General features: G+C 38.4%; 1 protein-coding gene and 1 long non-coding RNA gene across 10 annotated transcripts in view; one reads left to right on the forward strand and one right to left on the reverse strand.

Moving 5' to 3' along the window:
* Nucleotides 1-27092, reverse strand: part of PDE4B (phosphodiesterase 4B) — a 366632-nt gene that overhangs the window by 229576 nt on the left and 109964 nt on the right. The gene's annotated exons all lie outside the window — the stretch shown is intronic.
* Nucleotides 5932-18585, forward strand: LOC120370329. The gene is made up of 4 exons (XR_005583706.1): nt 5932-5968; nt 15392-15456; nt 17413-17468; nt 18207-18585. It is a non-coding gene; the product is annotated as an uncharacterized LOC120370329 (long non-coding RNA).

The raw sequence follows: 27092 nt of genomic DNA on the forward strand, positions 1-27092 counted from the left end.
CACACCTCCTCACACTTCCCAGTAGTGATTACTGCCTTTTATTTCTTCTTTGTGATTAATATAGTCTGGGGCCCTATGACCGGACACTACATTCCGGTTTCTGTTTAATAGCGTACAAACCCTCGAGTAAGGTCTATAAGAAGAAAATAAAAATATAGTTTTAAATCAACTTAAGTCTCTTCTAAAGTATTTCCAATAGTAATGGAAATCCCTTCCTCCACACGGCTTTAGGTCACCTGAATATTTCTCCTAACAGGGTAAGAAAGGCTTCATAGTAACTATGAGAGTCATTCAGAAGTTGCTCCCAGCAGTGGATTTAATCATATGAAAAAGGAACAAATCATAATCTATTCTTAAAAAAAAAAGTATATTAATACTTAGAATTATTTTTTCATTGCTGATGCCACACAGGAGCGCTCCATCATTTTCTATAATTCTTGACTGGTTCGTACTAGGTAATACACATACTTTACTATATATAAAGACAGCAGAACCCTACCAACCTGCACACCTTATAATTTGTTCCAAAATAAGGGTCTCTATTCATGAGTCAGCAAAGATTTAATGGCAGAGCACAATGGTAGGGTCACCCATTTTTAGCACCTCATTATTGTTTTTACAAAATATACAGTGACACCTAAATAAGAGATCATTTTATTAGGCAAAATCCTTCTTTCAGTGACTGCCACCCCCATTGCAATGGTTACAATTATACTACCACTTCATTAGAAAAACACTCACTTTTTCTCAGGTCCCATGATTGAGCAATTAAAGACCATTTATGAGTACGTTATTAAACTATTATGAATAGCTAAACTACAACAACCAAAATCAGTTAAACCCAATCTTGTGATGCACGGTCCTTGCTGCTTTATTATCGCTTTCTTGGTAATGACCTGATCTAGTCAGGTGCTGAGCTCCTTCAACTTTCGTTGACTTCTGTGCAATTTGACTGCATTCAGCAACTTGCCAAAGGCACCCAAAACCTCACTTGTATTTCTTTACATAACACCCTATCAAACATTACATTGTAAGGAACACCCCTACAATGTGATAGCCTCTGCTTCCTACACTCCTTTGATGCAGTCCTCCATTTAAGAGCCTATACTTCCCCAGGTGTTTGTACATCCCATTAATGTAAATGGGATACAGGAGCGTGGGAAGAGTATTTAAAGCTAGGAGGAATTATAAATATTTTACAAGAGGTAACATTTGTAAAATATTTAATTATTAGAAATTAAGTTTTATTTTTTTATTGAAAAACTGTGTGGCTTAATTTACAGAACAAAATCTTAGGAAAGATAAACATTCATAGTGTCAGATGAAACGAAACAGCCATTAATATAAGAGTAAATGACACAAATGTGTTCATAATAAAACACATAAAATGTAACTGTAAATGATAAAAAGGATGGCTTGAACTCAGCACACAGTGCTGTGCAAGAGCAAAAATAAACAGACAAGAAATCTATTAATCCATCTAATGCCTAAAGGAATACATTTATATAGGTCTTCAGTAGGGTAGGCACAGTGCAACATAAACAAATAAAAAGCTTATTAGGAGATGCAATGCTATATTATTTTAAAATGTAGGTAGATTATATATATGGGTCCAGAACCTTTGGAATAAGGTAATTCCATACCAGTGTAATTAACCTTCTATAAAGTGTGCCTTACAGAGTCACCCCTTAGTCGATGTCATAATTCAAAAAGAAAAAGAAACTCAAGGAAAGAATTATAATAATGGACATATGTACTTTAGTGATAACCGTAAAGGAGACTATGGATGACATCCTGACCCCACTGAAGTCAATGCAGTTTTGACTTCACTGGGGCCAGGGTTTTACCATATTCCACACAAGTCCATGATTAATCATTTATGAACCCATTTGAAACAATGACAAATAACTGTAAAAATAAAAAAAAATCCTAATACCTTTTTAGTGTAGAATGTAAACAGAATCTGAATGCATATCAATAAACCTCTCTCACTGTATATTCACTGTAATCAAAACAATATTTTTATCTAACTGCTCAGAGGTGAATTGTAACAAGCTTCAGAGAGAGATGCAACTAATTGGAATTATCCACCAGAGTGGAAATAGGAAAAGCAAAGCACATACACTTGGTGAAAAATTCTGTGGGAAAACATAATGTTATATTTCAGTTTGTCAACTTTAGATCTGTCCGATATATAATAGAATTGTCTCATTAAACAGTTAGTGTCAGAGTTTTGCATGGTACTTTGCCTGTTTACTTTATGTGAGATATATTATGCAAACTCACCTCTTTACAAGAACCCTAGATAGGGCAGCATTACAATGTATTTAGTTCAGAATTTGCGAACAGGGCTGCTAACAGGGAGTTTCGCAAGGGAATTCTCCAGGTAGAGGAGCAAATACAGGACCCTTGGGGTAAGTGGCTGTTTGTAGTGTGTGTTTGTGTTTAGGGGTTACTTGCTGTGTGCTGAGCTTGTGTTTGTCTGTTTGTTTGTTTGTTTGTTTGAAGGACTGTGTGCTGTGGCTGGCAGTTGGAAGCTGTGAGCTTCAAAATAAAGTTTGAAAGCTAGAACTCTCTGTTAATTGGCTGAGCCTTAGTCAGTGGGAGGGGCTATCAAGAAGGCCAGGGCTTTATAAAGCAGTGAGCAAGCGACCAGGGCTGCGGGGGAGGATAGCTCAGTGGTTGAGCATTATGCCCCTTAAACCCAGTAGTGTGAGTTCAATCTTGAGGGAGCCACTTAGGATCTGCAAAAAAAGGTCTGCTAATGAAGGCAGGGGGCTGGACTTGATGACCTTTCAAGGTCCCTTCCAGTTCTAGGAGATTGGTATATCTCCAATTATTATTAACAGGGAGTTTTGCAAGGGAGTTTGGAAGGGGGCAAGGTTCACTTGACGTTCTTTAAAACCTGTAAACTAAACTATATTCAAAACTTCTTGATTTAAACAATAACCTTTCATTAACTAGGTAGCTGTAGGAGAGAATGCAGGCAGAAGCCCAGCAGCAGAGTGAGGGCTACCCAGTTTATTATGCTGAGTGCAGCATGTATGATTACCTGCCCTGTGGGCAGGTGGCGTATGTGTGCATTCGGTGCAAGGAGATCCTGGCCCTCAGAGACCGCGTATGGGCTTTGGAGGTATTTATTTGACGGAACTGGAAGAGCTAAGGGAGGCAGAGAGGTATGTTGATGAGGCTTTTTGGGACACTGTAGAATTGTCCCACCTCCAGTCAGACAGCCCCTGGGCTGTTGAGAAGGATGAAAGGTCCATGGAAGTAGAGCAGTCAACGGGAGCAGAGGAAAACCTTCCCATAGTTGGGACACTCCTTGCAGATGGTGTTGGGGTATCCTCTCGCACTGGGGTTACCTCTCCGGGAGAGGGAACTGCAGTCACTAGGAAAAGGCAGGTGTTAGTAATGGGAGATTCAATCATTAGAAACATAGATAGCTGGGTTTGTGATGACTGGGAGAACCATATGGTGACTTTCAGTTACGGATCTCTCGAGGCATCTAGATAGACTTATGTGTAGTGCTGGGGAGAAACCGGTGGTCGTGGTACATGTAGGTACCAATGACATAAGGAAGGGTAGGAGAGATGTTCTGGAGGCCAAATTTAGGCTGCTAGGAAAGAGACTGAAATCCAGGACTTCTATGGTAGCATTCTCAGAAATGCTCCCAGTTCCAGGCACAGGGCCAGGTAGGCAGGCAGAGCTTCAAAGTCTCAATGAGTGGATGAGATGATGGTGTAGAGAGGAGGGGTTTAGATTCATTAGGAACTGGGGAAACTTTTGGAATGGGGGAGCCTATACATGAGAGATGCCCTATACAGGAAAGGTCTATACAGGAAAGGTCCTTTCATGGACTGGGAACTGGTTAAAAGACAGGGAACAAAGGTTAGGAATAAATGGTAAATTTTCAGAATGGAGAGGGGTAACAAGTGGTATCCCCCAAGGGTCAGTCCTAGGACCAATCCTATTCAACTTATTCATAAATGATCTGGAGAAAGGGGTAAAAAGTGAGATGGCAAAGTTTGCAGATGATACTAACTGCTCAAGATAGTTAAGACCAAAGCAGACTGTGAAGAACTTCAAAAAGATCTCATAAAACTAAGTGATTGGGCAACAAAATGGCAAATGAAATTTAATGTGGATAAATGTAAAGTAATGCACATTGGAAGAAATAACCCCAATTACACATACAAGATCTTGGAGTCATCGTGGATAGTTCTCTGAAGACGTCCGCACAGTGTGCAGCGGTGGTCAAAAAAGCAAACAGGATGTTAGGAATCATTAAAAGAGAATAGAAAATAAGATGGAGAGTATCTTATTGCCCTTGTATAAATCCATGGTACGCCCACATCTTGAATATTGCACACAGATATGGTCTCCTCATCTCAAAAAAGATATACTGGCATTGGAAAAGGTTCAGAGAAGGGCAACTAAAATGATTAGGGGTTTGAAACGGGTCCCATATGAGGAGAGATTAAAGAGGCTAGGACTTTTCAGCTTGGAAAAGAGGAGACTAAGGGGGGATATGATAGAGGTATATAAAATCATGAGTGATGTGGAGAAAGTGAATAAGGAAAAGTTATTTACTTATTCCCCCTAATACAAGAACTAGGGGCCAGCAAATGAAATTAATGGGCAGCAGGTTTAAAACAAATAAAAGGAAGTTCTTCTTCACACAGCACACTGTCAACTTGTGGAACTCCTTGCCTGAGGAGGTTGTGAAGGCAAGGACTATAACAGGGTTTAAAAGAGAAATAGATAAATTCATGGAGGTTAAGTCCGTTAATGGATATTAGCCAGGATCGGTAAGGAATGGTGTCCCTAGCCTCTGTTTGTCAGAGGGTGCAGATGGATGGCAGGAGAGAGATCACTTATCATTACCTGTTGGGTTCACTCCCTCTAGGGCACCTGGCATTGGTCACTGTCAGTAGACAGTATACTGGGCTAGATAGACCTTTCTTATGTTCTTATGTTCTAATTAAATCATATTATATATACAAACGGGTTGTAATTTAAGGGATTAAATACTCAGTTACCAATTTATTTTCCTTTTGCAAACTCATGTTAATATCCAAATATATACTTTTGCTTTCTGCAGCAGCTCATTACTCTTGTATAAAGGTATAAAACCAGATAATTGTGTAATATTTTCTTTAATAATGGCATATTGTACATTACTAAGATATGGAAGCAACTATAAAATGAACAGGAGTACTTGTGGCACCTTAGAGACTGAGGCTTTGGCTACACTTGCATTTCAAAGCGCTGCCGCGGCAGCACTGCCGCGGCAGCGCTTTGAAGCGCTAAGTGTAGTCAAAGCGCCAGCGCTGGGAGAAAACTCTCCCAGCGCTGTCCGTACTCCACTTCCCTGTGGGGAATAACGGACAGCGCTGGGAGCACGGCTCCCAGCGCTGGGGCTTTGACTACACTGGCGCTTTGTAGCGCCGCAATTTGCAGCGCTGCAGAGGGTGTGTTTTCACACCCTGCTGCAGCGCTGCAAATTTGTAAGTGTAGCCAAGCCCTAACAAATTTATTTGAGCATAAGTTTTCGTGGGCTTATGCTCAAATAAATTTGTTAGTCTCTAGCCACAAGTACTCCTGTTCTTTTTGCGGATACAGACTAACACGGCTGCTACTCTGGAAGCAACTATGTTGATCAACTGTGTGGCCAACCACATGTACACAGATTCATGACTATGCAATTAAACATAAAAGGCTTCTAAATGTAATTGAATGGGTCCACTCTTTTGTAATCTACAATGGCAATTCACCCACCCTTGCCCCTCCTGACTCTTGCTGACCCAGATGATAAAATGTTGATATTATAGAATCAATTACCAATACCATTGTATTTTTTCCACAGACCTTGGAGGCAGTGGCAGATGTGAAGCTGACCAGCTCCTTTCCTTCTCCCGCAGGTTCATGTGATGGGAGTACAGAGAGACAATGTGATGCATGATGGAAGGTTTGTCCACATACCTTGTTTTGCAAACTGCTTGAATTTACTTGTGAGGAAGTTCCTGAGGGAAATGGGTTTTATGTTCATGACCCCATAAAAATATATGGACACTAACAGCTCCTACTTGGCATATAATTGGCTCAAAGACCTGTACGTGCAGAGTGGTTTTCCCTGTCTCCAGCTGAAGATGGTGACAGTAGAATTTTACTTGGCACATGCTGGAAGTGGTTGTATGATTATACCACAGCAATCCAGGCATTTTATAGTACCAAAAAGTGCTTTCATTGGGGATACTGGTCTGAATCAGTCATTCTCTTGTTGCTACTTGAGAATGCAGTCAAAGTGGTGAACCACAAAGATCAAACCAAGTCAAACCATTTATCTGTCTGCAGGAGAAAAAAAATATGGAAAACCATTAAGTCAGTGAAGTTTTTTCACTGTGATTGGTTTACGGTAGATATTGCAAAGCGACTTGCACGTTCTCATCAAACATGGTCATCTCTTCATTCTTTCCATGCTCTTGGAAAAATAACACGGACACTTCCTTCCACTGTAGAAAGGAACTTGGTCTCAACTTTGGAAGATAGATTGACATCATGGGTGGAGTGTTATGAAGTCTAGTTCATGGCGGTTAGTGCAGTTAGTATAGAGAGGTAATGGTGGTCTCAGCTGCAACAATGAATTTGACAGCAACAATTAACAAAGAGTCCATTTAAGAAACTTGGAGGATTTTGGACTCATGCATGGTGCACCACAGCAAAATGAATCTGCATGGGCAATGACAACATAGAACATGGAAGGTTATCTTCATGATGTCTATGTCACATATGGCAACACTGGAGTGCTACTGAACTGGTAATTAAGGTGGAATTTGTGGCCTGTGCTATCATACTTGTAACTATATATCAATCTGCCCAAAAAGTAGTGTCTACACTTATCTTGAGTTTAGTGCACTAGATGCAACTGTGATTGCAAGCTGACTTGCCCCTACACAGAGAGAGATTTACTTTAATTACAACAAACAAGAACCTGCTGCAATGGAAGCACTAAACACAGGTAACTGCAAGAATGGTAGTGGGACCAATAGTTTAGAGACTTAGGAAAAAGGACAGGGAGAAAAGTAGTAATAAGGATGGAATGTTCCCCCATTTTCACAGCATTGTACACCAGCCAACTTCTTTTGACAAAGTACTTGCTGACTTTATGTGGTATATAGACATTTGCGTCACTAAACTTTAAGTTATCAGGAAGGGGGGAAGTGAGGAAAAGGAGCTGTGGGGAAGAGCATATTTACTACTAATAGTGGCAGTTACCAGATACCTGTCTGTCTGTCTCTCATTTCTTTTGTTTTCATGTAGCTAAACAAGGTTTGTATATTTTATATTTTTATATATATTAAAGGGTAGGTAAATAAAAATTAACCCATGTTTTTTTTTTTTTATTTTTATTTAATACATATTACATAATATACTCGCTTAATAAATGAGACCCTCTGTGGAACTCTGCCTTGATAAAAAAAAAAAGCAGCAAGCAGTGCTACTTACTCTCTCTACTCTACTATAGGTTTTTCCTTTTTCATTCTTCATCATTGCTACTGTGACTGTAGCGGGTGCACAAGTGAGATTCTGGAATGCTCTGGCTACACCAAAGACATGCCCTTTTATTATGCTTTATATATGCTATTTTATATTTTAATTATTTATATTTCATTTTGCTCACTCTCTCTCATAGTTTCATAATTGAGAAGAAAGAGAAGACTCATAGATCATCTAATCTGACCTCATGTATATCACAGGCTGTTAAATTTCGCCCTCTTACCCTGTATGGAGCCCAATAACTTGCGTTTGGATAAAGCATAGCTGCCAGAAAGACATTCAGTCTTGATCTGATGAGATCAAGAAATGGAAGAACCCACCATTTCTCTTGGTAGTATGTTCCAATGGTTATCCACCCTAACTGTTAAAAAAAAAATATTCATTTTATTTCAAATTTGTCTGGCTCTTTTCAGCTTCCTTGTTATGCAGTGTGGTGTGGAAAAAAAAAAAAAAAAAAAAAAAAAATTTTTTTTTTAAAAAAAAATTGTTTTTTTTAAATAAGCTTTTTGAGGAAAAAACCTATTTAAAGATAGTTTTAATTAAGCTACATCATAGCTCAAAGACATCTCATCATGGAATAGAGATTATAAATTCTAATTCTATAGTATGAGACAATATATTCATGTAATCTTTAAGAAAAGTTTTGTAAATTGGATTAGGAGACTCAGAGGGGGGGGTATTAGGGATTTAGGTTTAATCTTTTAATCTAATCAATGGGACTGCTGCTCAGAGTAGAGCTCACCCTCAGAGAGATAGTTTTTTTTGCAGTTTTGTTTGCTCAGCTTTGTGTCAGTTGAGAGAACAAAAATGTGTTAAGAAAAAATTAAAATAAATAAAAAAAAAATATATAGAATAAATATAATCTCAACTAAATTGTCCATCCAACCTGCAAATTACACAGAAAACTGTCAACTCCTTTCTCTAAAAAAAAAAAAAAAAAAAAAGTTCAATGAATAGAAGATTAGAGGGTTGGGGGCAGATCAGACAAGGAGAGAAAGAAGAAGAAGAATAATGAGGAAAAAAGGAAAGGAAGGGAAGAACAAAAGAAAAAAGAAACTGTTTTTGCAGCAAGTCTTGAGGTCTTTCTGGTCTCTTTCTGAGGTAGCCTGATTTCATACCATTCCATTCTCTCATAGAAGGAAAAACCTAGAAGAAAACCTATAGCAGCGCAGGCTGTAAAAGAGATATTTTATTGGGAATATTTTAATGAAGTTCTTCCAGGCATACAGGCAAATGCAAATGCAAATGCAACAAGTGCAACACAAAGGGAAAAAAAAAATAATGAAATATGACCATGAGTTCTGTTCGAAGAGGAAGCTAAGAGATGATGAGATGATGATTGAACATGCCTGAACATGCAGGATCTGGTAAACCTTTTATTTTTTATTTTTTCCTTATGGACTGCCCTGTCTTCCTTTTCTTTTTTTCTTTCTTTTTCATGTTGAGCAAAATGCATACATATATATATAGTTGTTACTCTATGCAGAAAAAATAAAAATAAATAAATAAAGGCAGATCTTCTTTTTACAATTTCTTTCAAAGTAGTAAGTACTGAGTGTCAGTGAATACAATCAGTACTAAATAAGCAGTATGGTATAATAAAATATAACTGCTGACTTCTTACGATAAGATACATTGATAAGAGAACCAGCAGATTAAAAAAGGTAATTGATGAAAAAAAAAAATTGTTTTGTTGTTGCAACAAACAAACTCTTCCATATGATGATTGAGAGACACTTTATTAACATGGTTCAGTCATTAAGACAAGGATACAATCTGTGACGTTGCACTCTATATGCTTTATGAAAATAGGCTAATGAATGTGAATATGATGCAACTGGAATATGCTTTAGGCAAATAGTCTCTTGGAAAGTATCATTACAAAGCTTATAATCTAAAAGGGTAAACAGTGAGGTGGCAAAGTTTTGAGATGATACTAAACTACTCAATAGTTAAGAAAAAAGCAGATTGTGAAGAGAAAAAAAAGATCTCACAAAACTAAGTGATTTGGCAACAAAATGGCAAATGAAATTTAATGTTGGAAACCCCAACTATACATACATACAACACATGGGGGGGCTAAATTTAGCTAACAGGTCAAAAAAAAGATCTTGAGTCATGTGGATAGTTCTCTGAAGATGTCCATGCAGTGTGCAGAGGCGGTCAAAAAAGCAAACAGGATGTTAGGAATCATTAAAAAGGGGATAGAAAATAAGACTGAGAATATCTTATTGCCCTTATATAAATCCATGGTATGCCCACATCTCGAATACTGTGTACAGATGTGGTCTCCTCACCTCAAAAAAAGATATTCTAGCACTAGAAAAGGTTCAGAAAAGGGCAACTAAAATGATTAGGGGTTTAGAGAGGGTCCCATACGAGGAAAGATTAAAGAGGCTAGGACTCTTCAGCTTGGAAAAGAGAAGACTAAGGGGGGATATGACAGAGGTATATAAAATCATGAGTGATGTTGAGAAAGTGGATAAGGAAAAGTTATTTACTTATTCCCATAATACAAGAACTAGGGGTCACCAAATGAAATTAATAGGCAGCAGGTTTAAAACAAAGAAAAGGAAGTTCTTCTTCACACAGCGCACAGTCAACTTGTGGAACTCCTTACCTGAGGAGGTTGTGAAGGCTAGGACTATAACAATGTTTAAAAGGGGACTGGATAAATTCATGGTGGCTAAGTCCATAAATGGCTATTAGCTAGGATGGGTAAGAATGGTGTCCCTAGCCTCTGTTCGTCAGAGGATGGAGATGGATGGCAGGAGAGAGATCACTTGATCATTGCCTGTTAGGTTCACTCCCTCTGGGGCACCTGGCATTGGCCACCATCGGTAGACAGATACTGGGCTAGATGGACCTTTGGTCTGACCCGGTATGGCCATTCTTATGTTCTTACTGATGTAAACATATTAAGTGGAAGCCAATAAGGGTGCTTCAGAATCAATGAACTGTAAATGGCTCTGTTTACTTGCAAACTTTCCTGTGTACATGTGGGCCAGCCCAAGAAGAATGGAGGCTGGGGTCTTACAGTGACATGTGACCATGTCACCTGATAATAAAATCCATCTTAAATCTGGTACTTTTCCATTTAGAAGGAGGGGTGGGGATTGCTTGGTAAACTGGGCACAAGAAAATAATATGTATTTTAATACAGTTAAATGTAAATATATACATCTAGGAATAAAGAATGTAAGCCATACTTCCAGGATGGGGTACTCTATCCAGAGAAGCAGTGACTGAAAAGATTGGATGGCCGTGGTGAATAGTCAGCATACATGATCTCCTACTGAAACACTGTGGCCAAAAGGGCTAATGCGATCCTTGGATGCATAAACTGGGGAATCCTGAGTAGGAGTAGAGAGGTTGTTTTACTTCTGTATTTGACACTAGTGGAACTGCTGCTGGAATACTCCATCCAATTCTGGTATCCACAATTTAAGGAGGAGGGGGGCAGGGATAGCTCAGTGGTTTGAGCATTGGCCTGCTAAACCCAGGGTTGTGAGTTCAATCCTTGAGGGGGCCATTTAGGGATCTGGGGCAAAAATGTGTCTGGGGAGTGGTCCTGCTTTGAGCAGGGGGTTGGACTAGATGACCCTCTGAGGTCCCTTCCAACCCTGATATTCAATGATAAATTGAAGAGGGTTCATAGAAGAGCCCCAAGAATGATTAAAGAATTTGAAAACATGCCTTATAGTGATAGATTCAAGGAGCTCAATCTATTTAGCTTAACAAAGAGGAGGTTAAGGGCAAGATATTACACTATCCAAGGGCTGAAAGGTGAAGCTCAACAAATTCAAACTGGAAATAAGACAGAATTTTTTTTAACAAGTGGGAGTAATTAACCATTTGAACAATTTACCAAAGGTCATGGTGGACTCTCCATCACTGGCAATTTTAAAATCAAGATTGGAATTATTTTGGGGAAGTTCTACAGTCTGTGTGATACAGGAGGTCAGGCCAGATGATCATAATTCTTCCTTTTGGCCTTGTAAACTATGAATCTATGAAAAATATAGGCAATTTGTTAGCCTCTCTAGTTGCTTACCCAGTTCTCTCTAGTGTTATACTCACCTTCTTCGACACAGGGATTACAAGCAGAAATATTGCTCTCCCAGACAAATAGGGGATATGTACTTCATAGAGCAAGAAAAGCATTACTTTAATAGATTATAGTGCACAAAACAATATGCTCCCAACACTGTAGGCAAGATCATCTACCTATTCTGTTGCACTAATATCAATAGTTCAATATTAAAGCAACTAGGCTTTTCAACAAAAATACAGGCTTTTCAATAAAAGCATTCTGCAAATGTTAATGTCAATATACGGAATTTAGAGGAGATTATATCCATGAAATCAGTTATTTAAAGTATTCTATATTTAATTTAATGAGTTCACCTTGAAAAGAAAATACCTATTGATTATATATTACAATTTGCGTTATAGATCATTTTCTCATGTAAATATGCTTCAAAATGAACACATACTATTATGATTGCCTGTTCAGTAGCACTGCAATTTATATAAGTATGCAATTTATATATATTATATGCAATGATTATATTTCTCCTTCTTCAGAAGCCAGAGAAGACAGGATCAGGCATTTCATATGTCCACTTTATCTGAGTAGAATCCTAAATTTTACCCAACCCAACCAGCTTACAGTGAAACCAGAGGCTGATTCTGCTCTGTGCATTCAGGCAATCCTGCCAACATTCTAACAGGAAGAGAGGCTATTTCTCAGCTTATTGATAAATAGAATCCTATTGCACACCAGGTGAAGCCTTAAAGATCCAACCTTTACAGAGTATACTTAGCTTACCAATAAGATGCAAAGGTCAAATATTTTATAAGCAGCTTTTCCTGATTGTCAGTAGAAATGGCTTCAGTCAGTCAGTAGATACAAAGATTTTTTTTTAATTGAAAGGCACGGCTACCAATCACAGAAAGTCTCCAAAAGACTACATCCACACTCCCTGCAGCATTCCCTGAAATTTATAGTTATTTAATTTTTGGAGATGGCTTGTGGGGAATGCTAACTGTGGTTGTGCCAAAGAGATATTCCACCATATGTGCCTTTTTGTTTTCTGATGAAATTTCGGCAGTAGGCCAACCCACCAAAAACATTTGCTTCCCACGAAACCTCAACATTTTATTTAATAAACCAAGACCCACATGCATAGTGGGTAGTATTTAAATAATACTTAATGCAAACTGTATAAAAACATTTATGGCATAATTATGTAGTTAAGGAAAAGTAGCATATAAATATGTAGTGGAATATTATAAAATTATTTCCTAAATTATATTTGGATTCAAACCAAACCAAAAGGCCTATCTGCTAATGTCAAGTATAGGTGTGATGCAAGCTGCTAGGGAATTTTTTAACAGAAAATGATGATTTGTTGAAACTGATACCTTTTGAGGGAATGTATTGGTTTCAATGAAATTTTTGTTGGGAAAGGTTTCACAGGCCCAGGATGGAATGTCTGAGCAAAACCTAAGCAAGAGCAAAGCCCCACCAATAACCTGGTGGTCAGGGCCCTCACCTGGGAAGTGGGTGATGCAGGTTCAAGTATTATGATAAATAACTAATACATTCTGAGAGAGAGTGCAATTTTCATCATTTCAGTAAATTTAAAGTGCTAGCTTGGAAGGTGCCATTGCCATTTGATGTCAGTTTTGATTTCAATGTATATGTGCAATTACTTTGATTCCTTGGTCAAATCCCACAGGCAGGTAAAAAGTCAGGAAAAAAAACCCCTACAAATTTAAACTTGGATAATTTCAGCCTAATTCTCCTTTTAAAAAGGATGGATCTGACAGGCCACAAAAGTGGTAAATCATGTTGCCTTCAAATAAAGTGAACAATCCCACAAGTGTGAAGCCAACCCGACAAAACAGGCCTGCCCCTTTATATTTCTCACTCCCTTCCCTGATGGCAGCACAATCATCGCAGTAGACCATGCTGCGCATCTCTTGAGCAGTACAGGCTATTGTGACTACACAAAACCTGTCCTCCACTCTGCACTGGCTTCCCATAGAACAAAGCTGAAATCAAGGTCTTTGTCCTAGTCCCTAAAGTGCTCAATTGCACATGTCTAGCGTACCTAAAAGATTGCCTAAAGCTCCGATATGAGGATTGTGCTTGACAACTCTGCTCCTAAGGCACAATTGAGTCATTCACCACACAGGCAAAGCTAATCTTGTGCAGGAGACAGAGATCTTTCAGAGGCCAGCTCAAGGATCTGGAACAAACTCCCATAGGATCTGAGAACCACCTCAAAACTCTCCACTTTCTGTTCTAACTTGAAAGGTGAACCCACCACCCCCTCCACAGGGACCCAGGAGAGAGGGAGTTACTGCTGATATATTAAGAAGATTTCTACTTGTGTTAAATATGTTAGTTACACAGGAGAGCATGCCTTGGAAAGTAACTGCTGCCCTTGCTTTAACCCACAAAACCATTAATAAAGTGGTGAGACATTTGTCATCTCTGGATGCAGAACAAGCATGCCGCCGAGCTGTTGCTCAGTCACACATCTCTAAATTTTGAAGTCTGTCTGCCTCACATTGCTCTCTCTGCAAATAATAGTGGAGGGTACCATGTGCCCTGCCATGTTTAATGAAAAACATTTGTGAAGGAGTCCTTTCCTATCTAACTCATCTCCTCAACATCATCCATGCTCAGAGGTCAGAATCCCTCTGTCCATGACTTCCCAATATGTTTCCAGGGAATAGCTAGAAGAGTATAGGCAGAAGATTATGTTCCTTTTTAAAAGTGCACTCCATCCAATGTAGAGGGGAACTGAATGAGTCTATGCATGCACATATATCTGAGTGCACATGCTAGTGCAGGAGTAAGTCTTCTTCATTCACATTTTATGCTGTTCAACAGATTCCACAATTCAAAACAAACATGTCTACTTCTCTATTTCAGCTAAGCAAATTAAAACATTTTAAAATTGAAAAAAGTATAAGATTTATCTCATCGATTATACCATAAAATATTGTACATAGTCTAATTTTTAAAATCATGAAAATATTGTACGGATCTGCACCAATTTCAGAAGACTGTGCCCAAGACATATTGGTGTGAGATCCTCACAAATGAGAATATTGCTGAAAATCTTCTAGGAAACTACCTCTTGCTAAACTAATTAAAATAACCCAGATAATTTATTTTTTTTAAAAGCCACAACTTTCCCCTCAAATATTTGCTCTGAATAAAAAAATTAATTAACCCCATTTTTGTATTTGCTTTCCACATATACTCCAGATAAGTTTGCTGTTGGGAATGAGTGCAGAAACAACCAGTTTTAAGCAAATGTTTAAAAATATTTTTGAAAACTGATTTTAGAACTTGTAACATGAGCATTCACATTGGAAACCTGATTTAAGAGTAACTGTTCAGTGGTGGGATGAGAGTATCAATTGACTTCTGTGTCCACCCAAAGCTAACCAGCACAAATCAGACATTGACTATTTTGGTATGTAATATGTTGCAACACTATAGTGTTTTCACTAGAGAATTCTATGAATGCTGACATTCCTTTATCTCAGAAATATGCACCTGACAAGAAAGGTAGAAACCACAACAACCACCCTTACTTTGGGAAACACTGGACTGAACTATTGAAGCATGAAAGCATTAAACAGCTGGGTAACACAAAGTGATATTAAGTCATGTCCCAAGGTTAGGAGCAGATTTAAAACTCTCAGAATCTGAGTAATGTACACCAAAACTGGGAGTATCATGTAAAACATGTCCTCCGTTAGGATGAAATCCAGTACATATTTCCCTAGGTATGCTTTCTTCTCACAGGTCATGCTGGTGCCAGCCTTTTGCTATGTCATGGCAGGAGCCTAGAGCTACAAGGAGAAAAGCTGGTAGGTTATCATGAGGAAAATGTTGAGCTGGGTAACACATTCTTTGTTTACTTAGATTGTCTCCTGCACAGAATGACTTTTGCTGCTATAAATCAAAAGACAAGAAGGAAGGCCAAGTAGAACCACTGCCTAGATACCCAATGACACATATAGTGACCAGCCATTTCCTTACACGTGATAAATATATTCAGCAAGGAAAACTGTTAGCCTAACCTCAAAAGACCCAACCTCAATAACCTAGAGATTACTTCCTTCTGCATATAAAGTAAATCCTAGTATAGCAGCAGGAGGTCCAAACATGTCAAACCAATCATTACAGCTCAACCCCAGCAGTTCAAAAAAGGATCTCAAAGAATAAGAAAATGTTTTTTTAAAAGAAAACCTGAACAAGTCAGCCAGCAAGGCAAAGAATATCTGAGGAGATGCCCAAAAATATTCTAGAAGGAACAACCATCAAAAAAAGCAATAAACACAAGATGAGAACTATGAAGCCAATGATTTGCCTGAGTAGGACTGTGATACTGAGACCCAGACATATGGCCAAGCCACTTGAACCATTTCAACTAAGCTATAAAATTGGTAAAAGCAGGAATGAAAAACAGATGCTGCATCTGATTAAAGCTTTAAGTAAATGAACTGTCTACAGGAAAAAGCATTAGGCTCAAAGACGCAAGAACAGTAAGATATTCATCCAAAATTAGATTCTTTGAGACCAGGTGTTTACAGCATTAGAAATTCCCCTATTTATCAATAAAAATTAGTATGCTACAGACATTCCAGATCTAGAAAGACAAAGTGAGTTCTGATACACTGACAGTTATGTACTGTACACAAACTGAAGGGATTTCAAAGGAAATCAACAGCAATGATTACAGGCCCAGAGGGATTCATTTATCAAGAAAGATTAAAATAATGAGATAGCTATAATAGGGTTCAAGGATGACTAACACAGATATAACTGTCAACAGTTATTTCAATGTGTAAACACCAGGGAAGAAAACCCATTGTAGGATGGTATTGGAGGAAAGTCTGCATAACTAGGAATAATGGGATGAAATCAAGGGGAAAAAAATCCTGGGCTAAATATTAGAAAAAGCTTCCCAACAGTGAAATCTTCTACTAGGCTGGTATAATCCCTCAAGTGGCGCAAGCTCCATCAGTTACAACATTTAAAACCAGATAGGACACAGCACTAGCAATTATACTGGAGGGAACAATCTTGCATTGGCAGGATAGTGGACTAGGTGAGCTAATAGGGTTCTTCCATATCTAACATCTGTGATCTTGTGAGGAAGTTCTCTTGTAAATACTGTGTACCTACCGCATTGAATAAATCCCTCCAAAACACTGTGAAAGTTATCGAGTGTGAAACAACAAATGGGCCCAACGTACACACACATACACAATACAGTTATTAACTCAGATGCAAAGAGGTGATTGTGTACAAATACTCTACTAGTAAGCCAAATCCTATCATCTTTTATCAGCCAAAACACCTAGTGAAGTCAAAGAAACTTTGCCTGAGTAAGGATTTATAGGCTCACATATAGTGGTATTTAGTGGTATAGGCTAAACAAACAACTTTTTGCTTAATATTTAATTAGATCATATGTAATCATTTATTCTCTATTTGTACAGAAGGTCAGTGGATTAACCTAAAAATTCATTATTTTGCAATGACTCTAAAGAGACTTCAGGCATAAAAATGCTACAAAATAAAGAACCATAACTTTATCAATTTTAATGATAACTGAATCTAAAAATTAAATCTTGTTGTTGTGAGACCTGTCAATGCATTAATAAATGCTAGCAATTTTGCAACAAAGAAAGTCTCTGTTTCATACTATATACCATTGTGCAATAATCTTTGTGTGGGAAAGGTTGTTATGGAATGTTGGGTAGATTCCTACTAATTATAAATTGATATACTAATGGCTTCTTTTTTATCCTCATTAGCTTTCTCTCTTTTAGATGAAGTATTGCCAAGATGAATTTCATCTCATACTGCACTGGTAAAATTATAAATATAGCTGATGACATAGTCTATTAAGGCCAAAATTTTCACAAGTGGTTACTGATTTGGAGTGCCGAACTTGAGATGGCCTGAGTCTCAGAAGACTGGAGCACCAGTAACTCAAACTGAAGTCAATGGGAGCTGCACATGCAAAGCACTTCTCCAAATCAGATGCAACATGTCTCAAACCAGACAAAGTTTGAGGTACCCTAAAGTCGTCACTAATTTTGACATTTTGGCTGTAAGCAAACACTACAAAACAAACAGTATCCCACAACAGGTTTAGCAAAACAGTATATGCAGTCTACCTTCTTGATAACATTAATTAAAACTGAAAAAATAGCTTAAAAACCCAAACATTCTCTTAGCCAAGTCTTTCATTTTAATTGTGCAGCACAAGCTTCCCTTCAATGTGCTCTCTGTTATCTGATGACTATACTCATTAAGCACTAATAAGCTCTTAACCTTGGTTATTCTTTTCAGCTGAGCCATTACTAGCATATCTTATTGTCTTCTTGAAATGATTAACAGTAGTGACCTTTATGGAATTTGGAAGGGTCTCCTGTGTATGCAGAGTAATGTAACAATGGCTTGACTTAAATGATGGTACAATCCTGATGTAACTGTATAATCACTGTCAGCAATTAATTCAACATTAACAAAATGTAATAATGTATAGTCAGTTGCATTTTAATTTTTCATTTATTTGCCCTTTCTGGTAAATTCTTCTATACAGGAAATACTGGAACAAAGGATATCACAACAATTTCCTTTTCATTAGAGGAATATACACTAGATCAAATTCATCTCAACTGAGCCAGACCGCAAAGTTCAATATTTCTAACTTATCCTCAGAATTACAGTTTTCAGGTGTCTAGACCCTAACAAATTCAACAGACAATATGAAAGACCAGATTATCACAAAATATGTATCTATATCATAACAGAAACACATATGATGGAAGAGAATTGTACCACAAAAACACAGTTGTACCACACAACTGCATAAAATTATTTGAAACAGATTTATCTGAAAAAAAAATTGTCTGCAGAGTAGTCATCCTGATTGCAACCTCAAGCTATCAGAGTTTGTTGGGCATTCCTAGTTCTATTGACCAAGCTAAAATTGTGTAATTTTTCTGCTCCATTCTCCCTTCAAGTAGCCACGTCTATTGACATGTTGGAATCTGCAGCATTTCCCATCATAGTGCCATGATGTCATATGTAGAGTATCAGTTTATACATTTTGTGTGTGTGTGTGTGTGTGTGTGTGTGTGAAATAATTGTTTAAAACTGGTTTATGTTTAAATAAAAACAAACTTTTTGTCCTCCTTTCCTCTCATTTGGAATATGTTCATTATTTTAACTTAGAGCCTATTGCTTTAAACCAAAAGTTAATTTGGAAAATTTCCACTGGGAAAGACTAAGAATAATATACTATTTTGAGCTACTAGATAAATCTTTGTAAAATGAATGTTTGATTCTTAAACATGGCATAGATCATTTCTGAAAATGTTGAACAGCAGACCCAGTATAAAGATATGCCACATCTATTATTAGAGAGGCATTTATTTTAATATGTTCACATTAAAATACACCAGCACAGAAATACTGTATGTTTTCAATCTCTGCACTGCCAAGTCAGTCAATCTTTGATAAGAACACTATGGTCCAACACTGCAAAAGCATTTGTCAGCTAACCAAAAGTTGACTAGTGGATAATATTTTTGTCTCATGCTAAAAAAAGTTAATTGCTCAACTTAACTAATGTTTGATGTGTCCTTAACATTAACTGGAAAAGTGAAATCTCTACCCCACCCCACTGTCATAGTAATACCAATAGTTTTCCCCAAAAGAGTTAAGGTTTAACTGCTACATCTTTAGAAAGCTTTTAATTACTTATGTTTCAAAAACCCTGGTACCTGCATTCTGTAGAGGTATAACAAGACTAAAAGCCCTCAGGTGACTTAGGAAAAAGTACCACTACATTTATCTGCCTTAGAAAATATTGTGTCCTAAATTAAGGATTATATTTTGAAGTTGGTGGGAGTTGAGAGCACTAAACATCTCCTAAAAATTGTTCAGCATCTTGCAAGATCAAGCCCTTACGTGAGGAGTAGGCAAAGCGAGCAGTTTAATTGCTAGGCAATATTTTCATAATTGTAGTTATCTTATATGGAACTCCATATGAGTTTACTACATTCTATTATGCTTTCCCTCTAAACTGAATCAAATATCTTAGGGAAGTCAAAAACAACAAATATCTTTAGTCGCCATTCTTGGTTTTTCCCCTCCGTCAGCTATTGAAGTGTGAATATATGTTCAATGCATCTTCAGCCTGGTCTGAAGCCACACTATTTTTCATCTACTATTTCCTCAAAAACTGGCTTTAATCTGCTGACAAATATTTTCATCATGATTTTCCCCCAGTACAGATAATAAGCTTATATCTTAAAATTATTTGGATTGGAAGAATCTCCTTTCTTCAGAACTGGTACAACAGTCACCCAGTACCTCTTCTTGCTCCCATACCTTCTTATATATTTTTCCTAATGCTTTGATGGCACTTTTAGCAGCTCATCTGTTATACTGTCTGTCCCTGAACCATAAAAGTTAGGTACAAAGACTCTTGTATGGCCATAAGAATTGGTGGGAAAATAGGCAATTGGCTCAAGTCAAAGTCTGCTGTAAGACAAGAGGGCATGTAATCACCCTTGCTTTTCATCATGTTCTTAAATAGGATGCTTGTAGATGAGTTGGAGGGTGTGACACTGACAATCTACAGTTAAGCTCTTTAACTTTATGCAGATTACAATGTGGTAGACACATTTGAATTATTTACGATACTCTTCACTACCTGGGAAATTGGTGTAGTCGACTTGACAGTAGATGCCAGGACGATAAAGTGGTTGCATCTTGGAAAAGCAACAATAGATACAATTTTGAAATGCCACAGGGATGAAGTTGTAGAACAAGTAAAATCTTATGTGTATGTAGGAAAACTGATCCTTGTTGATGGTTCCATCCAGGATGAAATTAAAAATAGAGATAGACTGATAAAAACATTATGTGTGGTACCAAAGTGAAATATTTTTCAAAACAGTGTACTAGAAGTATTGCTCTATGGCCTGGAAGCCAATGCACTAAATGAAACAGACATCAAAGGCTGGAGGAAGTACAGATGCGAGTTTTTCAGAAGATGGTAGATGAAAAGTGGAATAATTTTAAGACAAATGAAAAAGGAGAGTAGGATGAGAAATCAGGATATGCGTTTGGCTGCAATTGAAAAGATTATGATGGAGGGATACTGTAGAAGACAAACAGATGATAGGATACCAAAGAAAATAATGCAAACACAACCAAGGTCAGTCAGACCTAGAGGCTGACCACTGACTAGATGGAGGATCATTGTACACAGGGACATGACCAGACTGGGCTTAATGGAGGAACAAGCCATAGACAGGAATGAATGGGGATGCCATACTGCTCCCTTGTCTGTAAAGATGCTCTGTGATATGAAGATGATTTTCACACGAGCAGAAATTATAAGAGAGATCCTTAAAAAGCCATTTCTCTCAATCAGCTTCCAACATCTGACCTCTCTACTGCAGTCTATTTCATCTCACCTAACTCACAAATGTAAAAATCTGTTCTTTCGAGGTTCAAAAAGATTTGTTTCCCCACCTTATTCATTGGTAACCTTCTCCCTCCCATCTCTTTCCCTTCATTATCTGTGGTCATCATTTTTATTAGTTCTGTAAATTTAGGTTGCAAGATTATCAGAGAAAGAAAGGTCCCGTCCCCTCCGCATTTCTGTGAAGTAGCATGCAAACATATAACACTGTAAATATATCAGATAAGTGCAGCAAAGCTAGTTCACAGTATTATAGAATCTAGAAATGAAGATCTCATTGTCCATCTCCATGTTGGTGCAACAGGGTCTCCTTGGGTACACTTCCTAGTGTTTTGCACAGTCTAATTATGAATGTGCCAGGCAAAGAGGCTTCTCCCACTTCTGTTGGGATGTCAGTCAGATCATGCTAAATTATTCCCTTTTCCAAATGGGAGTTGACACGCTTCAGAAGATATTTATAGACTCTTTCCTAGGGTAGCCCCCTCTATAGTTGGTTGTTCCTGACATACTACTCTAAGCCTCTAGGGGACTCACCCTTGGCCTACAGCAGAAACAGCTACAGAGGCTCAGGACTAAGTTTCCCAGATTGCCTAGAGTCCGGGGCAGAGATAGAAATAGCTACTACAGCACCAAATGCAAGCTAGAACTCAGAGAAAAGGATTTTGTTTTACTTTTGGTTTTGGCTGTTGTAGGAATGAAGCAGAGAGATTAGCATAATAGCCAGAGAAATCCCATGTCTGTTGATTATACTTGCGAGTTTTACAACAGCCAGTGATTACAGTGCTGCATCACCCAGTAAAGAACTGAGTTCTAACTCACTATCTGCCTAGGCACATGCTGAGAGGAAGCTGTGAGGCCTGGGCCTGTTGTAGATGTTGAGAGGCAGAGGGTTTAAGGCAAAGGTGAAAGTAAGCCAGTATGGTCTGGTATGCCGTGCCGGCAAGAGCCAGTATGCCGTACCGGACTGGACCGGCTTCTCTGGCAGTGATTTAAAGGTCCCGGAGCTCCGGCCCCTGCAGGGAGCCCCGGGCCCTTTAAAACGCTGCCCGAGCCCTGCTGCTGGAGCTCCAGCAGTGCTTTAAAGGGCCTGGGGCTCCCCACAGCAGCTGGAGCCCCGAGCTCTTTATATCGCCTCCGGAGCCCTGCCACCGCCGCTACCCCAGCCCTAGCCTAAGCCCTGCTGCCCCGGGGTGGCGGCAGCCGGGCTCCCACGGTGATTTAAAGGGCCTGGACCTCCACAGCAGCCAGAACCCCGGGCCCTTTAATTCGCCCCTGACCTCCCAGCCACCTCTGCAGCTGGTAGCTCCGGGGTGATTTAAAGACTCTGGGGCTCCCAGCCACAGCCAGAGCCCTAGGGCCTTTAAATCTTGATAGGCCCCGCCTCTTCCAGTTGAGGCCATGCCCAGCTCAGGACTCCGGCATACCAGTAAGTTCTTTAAGTTACTTTCACTGCTGGTTTAAGGTATTGTTGCTATTTTATTATCCTTTGTTACTAATAAAGTCCCCCCTGTTGTATTGCTACTTTTGGGGACTGTAATAATTATTGTATTCCTTGTGTATTGGACTACACTCCTAGTATATTATTTGGTAGTGAACATTTTTCCAAGGGACAGTACCCCAGGTGTTCCAGGCTCTAAGATGAGTCCCTTGGGTGGAAGTACCAGGTGCCAAGATACACAATTCAAGACTCATACACCCGATGTGAGAGGGAATAAATTTCCCCAGCCAGCAGTTAACAGGAAGAAAGTTTATGCCATGCCTCAGGGTTGGGTTACCTTAGATTCACAGATGCCAAGGCCAGAAGGGACCAATGGTGGCTCGGCTCCCTTCCTCGGTGTTAGTCTATCTCTTCACTCTGCGAAATAGACTTAGGGCTCTACTATGACCTCCTGCACAACACAGGCCAATGAACTTTTCCAAAATAGTTCCTAAAAAAACAGCCAATCTTGATTTAAAATTGCCAGTGATGGAGAATCCCCCATGACCTTTGGTAAACTGTCCCAATGATTAATTATCTTTGTTGTTAAACATTTGTCTGTCTTCAACTTCCAGCCATTGGATAGAGTTATACCTTTCTCTGCTAGATTAAAGATCCCATTATCAAATATTTGTTCCCCATGTAGGTAGTTATAGACTGTAATCAAGTTAGCCCTTTACCTTCTCTTAGTTATGCTACATAGATTGAGCTCCTCGAGTCTGTCACTGTAAGGCATGTTTTCTAATCCTTTATTCATTCTCCTGGCTCTCCTCTGAACCCCATCCAATTTATAAACATCTTTCTCAAATTTACTCTTATCATAGCCCTTCCCTCTTTAGTTGTTGCACAGCTAACCTGTGTGTATTTAGCCTTTGCTGTTTATCGTAACTCTTTAAGGTCTTTCAGACCGCTTTCGGTCTATGCCACAGTGCTCATGAATTAGCCAATCTGAATTATGCATTAGAAACTGAATCAAATGCTGAAATTAGCTACTGAACCAAAAATCCACAACATTTGTAAATCTAACAAAAATATTAAATTTTAGGAATATTAAAATATAAATTAAAAGTAAATATAAAGTTTTTCAAGGTTTTCCATAAGGTTCCTGCAGGTCATTAAAAAACTTTGACTTGAAGGTATACTGTATAAGCACATAGGTTTAGTAACTTGGGTTTCTGTTTCTTATCTTCTGGTTTCTTAAACTGATAACATTACTGAAACCAACAGTATAACACAACTTGTTATTTTTTCAAAATCAAAATAAAGTATACAGTATATTATTTGCCTCGGGCAATGCCATTTCAAGTTTGTATCACTACTAGCCAAAACCATCCAGCTTACAAAAGGACACATTTGGATTTGACAATTACTTCTGCCACTCATTTATGATGCACAATTATTCATTCACCAGGAAATCAGTTTCCTTCACAGTACATCAGAATGAAAAAACTGTGGTATCTATTCTATAGAAAATACTTTTCTTGCAATGAAAGAACTGACATATACTTTTCTTTTGCCTTCACAAGGTACTTGTTCTATACATTTACTTATAATGATAAATTTGGAATTAACAATAAATTTTTCTTATGGGAACATGTTTACTTTAAAAATTTTAAATATTCTTTAACTATTAAATATACTATTCCAGCAATTTCTTAATGTTGCCACAAGTGCTATAGAAAAAAAGTGCTGAATGCCCTAGTCCCTATTTACTTCAATGGGAGCTGTTGAGTAGTTAGTATTTTTGAAATTCGTCACTCTTAGGCACCTAAATATGGATTTAGGAGCCTAGCACTAGGTTCCCACTTTTCAAAATCTTGGCCCACATGATTTGTTTACTACATCATTTAACCTATTGAAGTTTAAATGGGTTATGATATATTTTGTAAAAACGTATCTAGGTTTTACTTAAGCTCCCTATGTTGTCATGCATAAAACATCAAATTAGCTTAAAAAACATTGTTGTTTTTTTTTTTTAAAAAGAGGAGTACTTGTGGCACCTTAGAGACTAACAAATTTATTTGGGCATAAGCTTTTGTGGGCTAAAACCCACTTCTTCGGATGCATGCAGTGGAAAATACAATAGGAAGATGTATATACACAGACAACAAGGAAAAAAATGGGTGTTGCCATACCAACTCTAACGAGACTAATCAATTAAGGTGGGCTATTATCAGCAGGAGAATAAAAACATTTGTAGTGATAATCGGGATAGCCAATTTAAATAGATTAGTCTGTGAGAATGAGAGTACTATTGTGAGAGCCTGGGAGAGGAGCTAGTCTTAAATTTGACTCTGAATACTGCAAAGTCAGTAGTAATTCTTATTTCTTCTGGCAGAGTGTCCCACATTCTTGGGCTGCCTCCTGTGATATTCTCTTTCCAAAGGCCACAACCTTCGCACTACTGGTTGAAAGTAACATTCTAGTGGAATGCAGCGGTCATGGGAGGCCCTGGTCACAAAGGGAGAGAGGGTTTCTCAGGTACCCAGCACCAATTCCATCTGAACAGTAGCCTTGAACTGGAATGTCTATTCAATAGAGAGCCAATTCAGAGTATGGTGTATTGGAGTGATAAGTTTCCAGTGATCTGTGTTGATGAGCAGCCAATCCACTGTATTCTAAACAAGCAGAGGCTTTCTGTAGTGACATGGGGTTTCCTTTCTAGATGAAAAGAATTGCAATAATCTATCCTAGATGTTACAAATGTGTGGATCACAGATTTAAGGCCTGAAGGGACTACTGTGATCATCTAGTCTGACCTCCTGTACAACACAGGTGAGGGCTTATCTGAATTAATTACTGTTTGAACTAGAGCATATCTTTGAGAAAAAAAATCTAATGTTCATTTAACAATTGCCAGTGACTGAGAATCCACCACAACCCGTGGTAAATTGTTCCCATGGTTAATTTCCTTAACTGCTGAAAATGTACACCTTATTTGCAGTCTGAATTTGTCTAGTTTCAACTTCCAGCCATAGTTCGTGTTATACTTTTGTCAGCTAGACTGAAGAGCCCATTATCAAACTTTATTCCCCATGTAGATACTTATAGACTGTGATCAAGTCACCTTCTTTTTGTTACGCTACGTACACTGAGCTCCTTGAGCCTATGACTATAAAGCACATTTTCTAATCCTTTAATCACTCTTGTGGCTCTTCTCTGAACCCTCTCCAATTTATCAGCATCTTTCTTGAATTAAGGACAGCAGAACTGGACACAATATAGTGGTCACAACAGTAGTGGTCAGAACAGTGCCAAGTACATAGGTAATATAACTTATTTACTTCTATTTGATATTCTCCTGGTTATGCATACAAGGATCACACCAGCCCTTGGCCACAGTGTCACACTAGGAGCTCGTGGTCAATTAATTAATTATCCACCGTGACCAAAGTCTTTCAGAATCACTGCTTCCCAGAAAAGAGTTCCCCCTCCTGTCCACAACATTTTGATTTGATTTAGCTTTGGCCATATTAAAACACATATTGTTTGCTTTCAACCAGGTTACCAAGAGATGCAGATCGCTCTGTGTCATCTGCAAACTCTATCAGTGATGATTTTAAATAGCCATGTAGGCCCAAGAACTGACCCCTGCAGGACCCCCACTACTAACCCATTTGCTCGCTGATTATTCTGTTTACAAATACATTTTCAGACCAGTCATTTGACCAGTTTATAATCCATTTAATGTGTGTCTTGTAATGTTCTAGTTTCTTCAGAATGTTCTGTGGTATCAAGTCAAATCCTCTAATGAAGTGAAAGTATACTACATTGACACTATTATCTTTGTCAACCAAATTTTATCAACCAAACCAAATCTCATCAAAAATGTACAAGTTAGTCTGCCAGGATCTGTTTTCAAAAAACCCATGGTGATACTTTAATTCTTCATTGAGTTCTGTACTACTGTGACAAGGTCTGCATTCAACAGGAATGAACGGTTGCGATCTTCTGGCCAATTGCAGATTTTTTGTTGTTGCTGTAGCTACTTGTGCATCCAAATACAGTACAGCAACCAAGAGGCCCTATTTGACAAAATGAAGACTTTGACAAAAGAGACTGATACCAAGGAAAAGAGTTCATCAAGGTGTTTCCCACTTCACATTAGCAATACTTTGGTCTTATGTGAATACAGCCATAGGCACCGACTCCATGGGCTCCGGGGCTGGAGCACCCACGGGGAAAAAATTGTGGGTGCTGAACACTCATCAGCAGACCCCCTATCAGCGCCTCCCCCTCCCTCCCCACACTTCCTGCCCACCACAATCAGCTGTTTTGTGGCATGCAGGAGTGTAGGAGTAGGATTTTATAATGTCCCATAAGAATTAATGTATGATTTGATTTCATCCTGTCAGCCACCCTTTTTGAACAGCAGAAAGAAACAACAGACCAGAACAATCCTTCTGACTGATTATGGTCACCCTTTTGTTTTAGGATAAGTTATAATGTCTACTATGGTTTCCTATATGTATTACAAATTAGGCACTCTAGTTAAATATACATTTCTTTGT

This window comes from Mauremys reevesii, linkage group 8 (genome assembly GCF_016161935.1).
Source record: "Mauremys reevesii isolate NIE-2019 linkage group 8, ASM1616193v1, whole genome shotgun sequence".
Classification (NCBI taxonomy): Eukaryota; Metazoa; Chordata; order Testudines; family Geoemydidae; genus Mauremys; species Mauremys reevesii.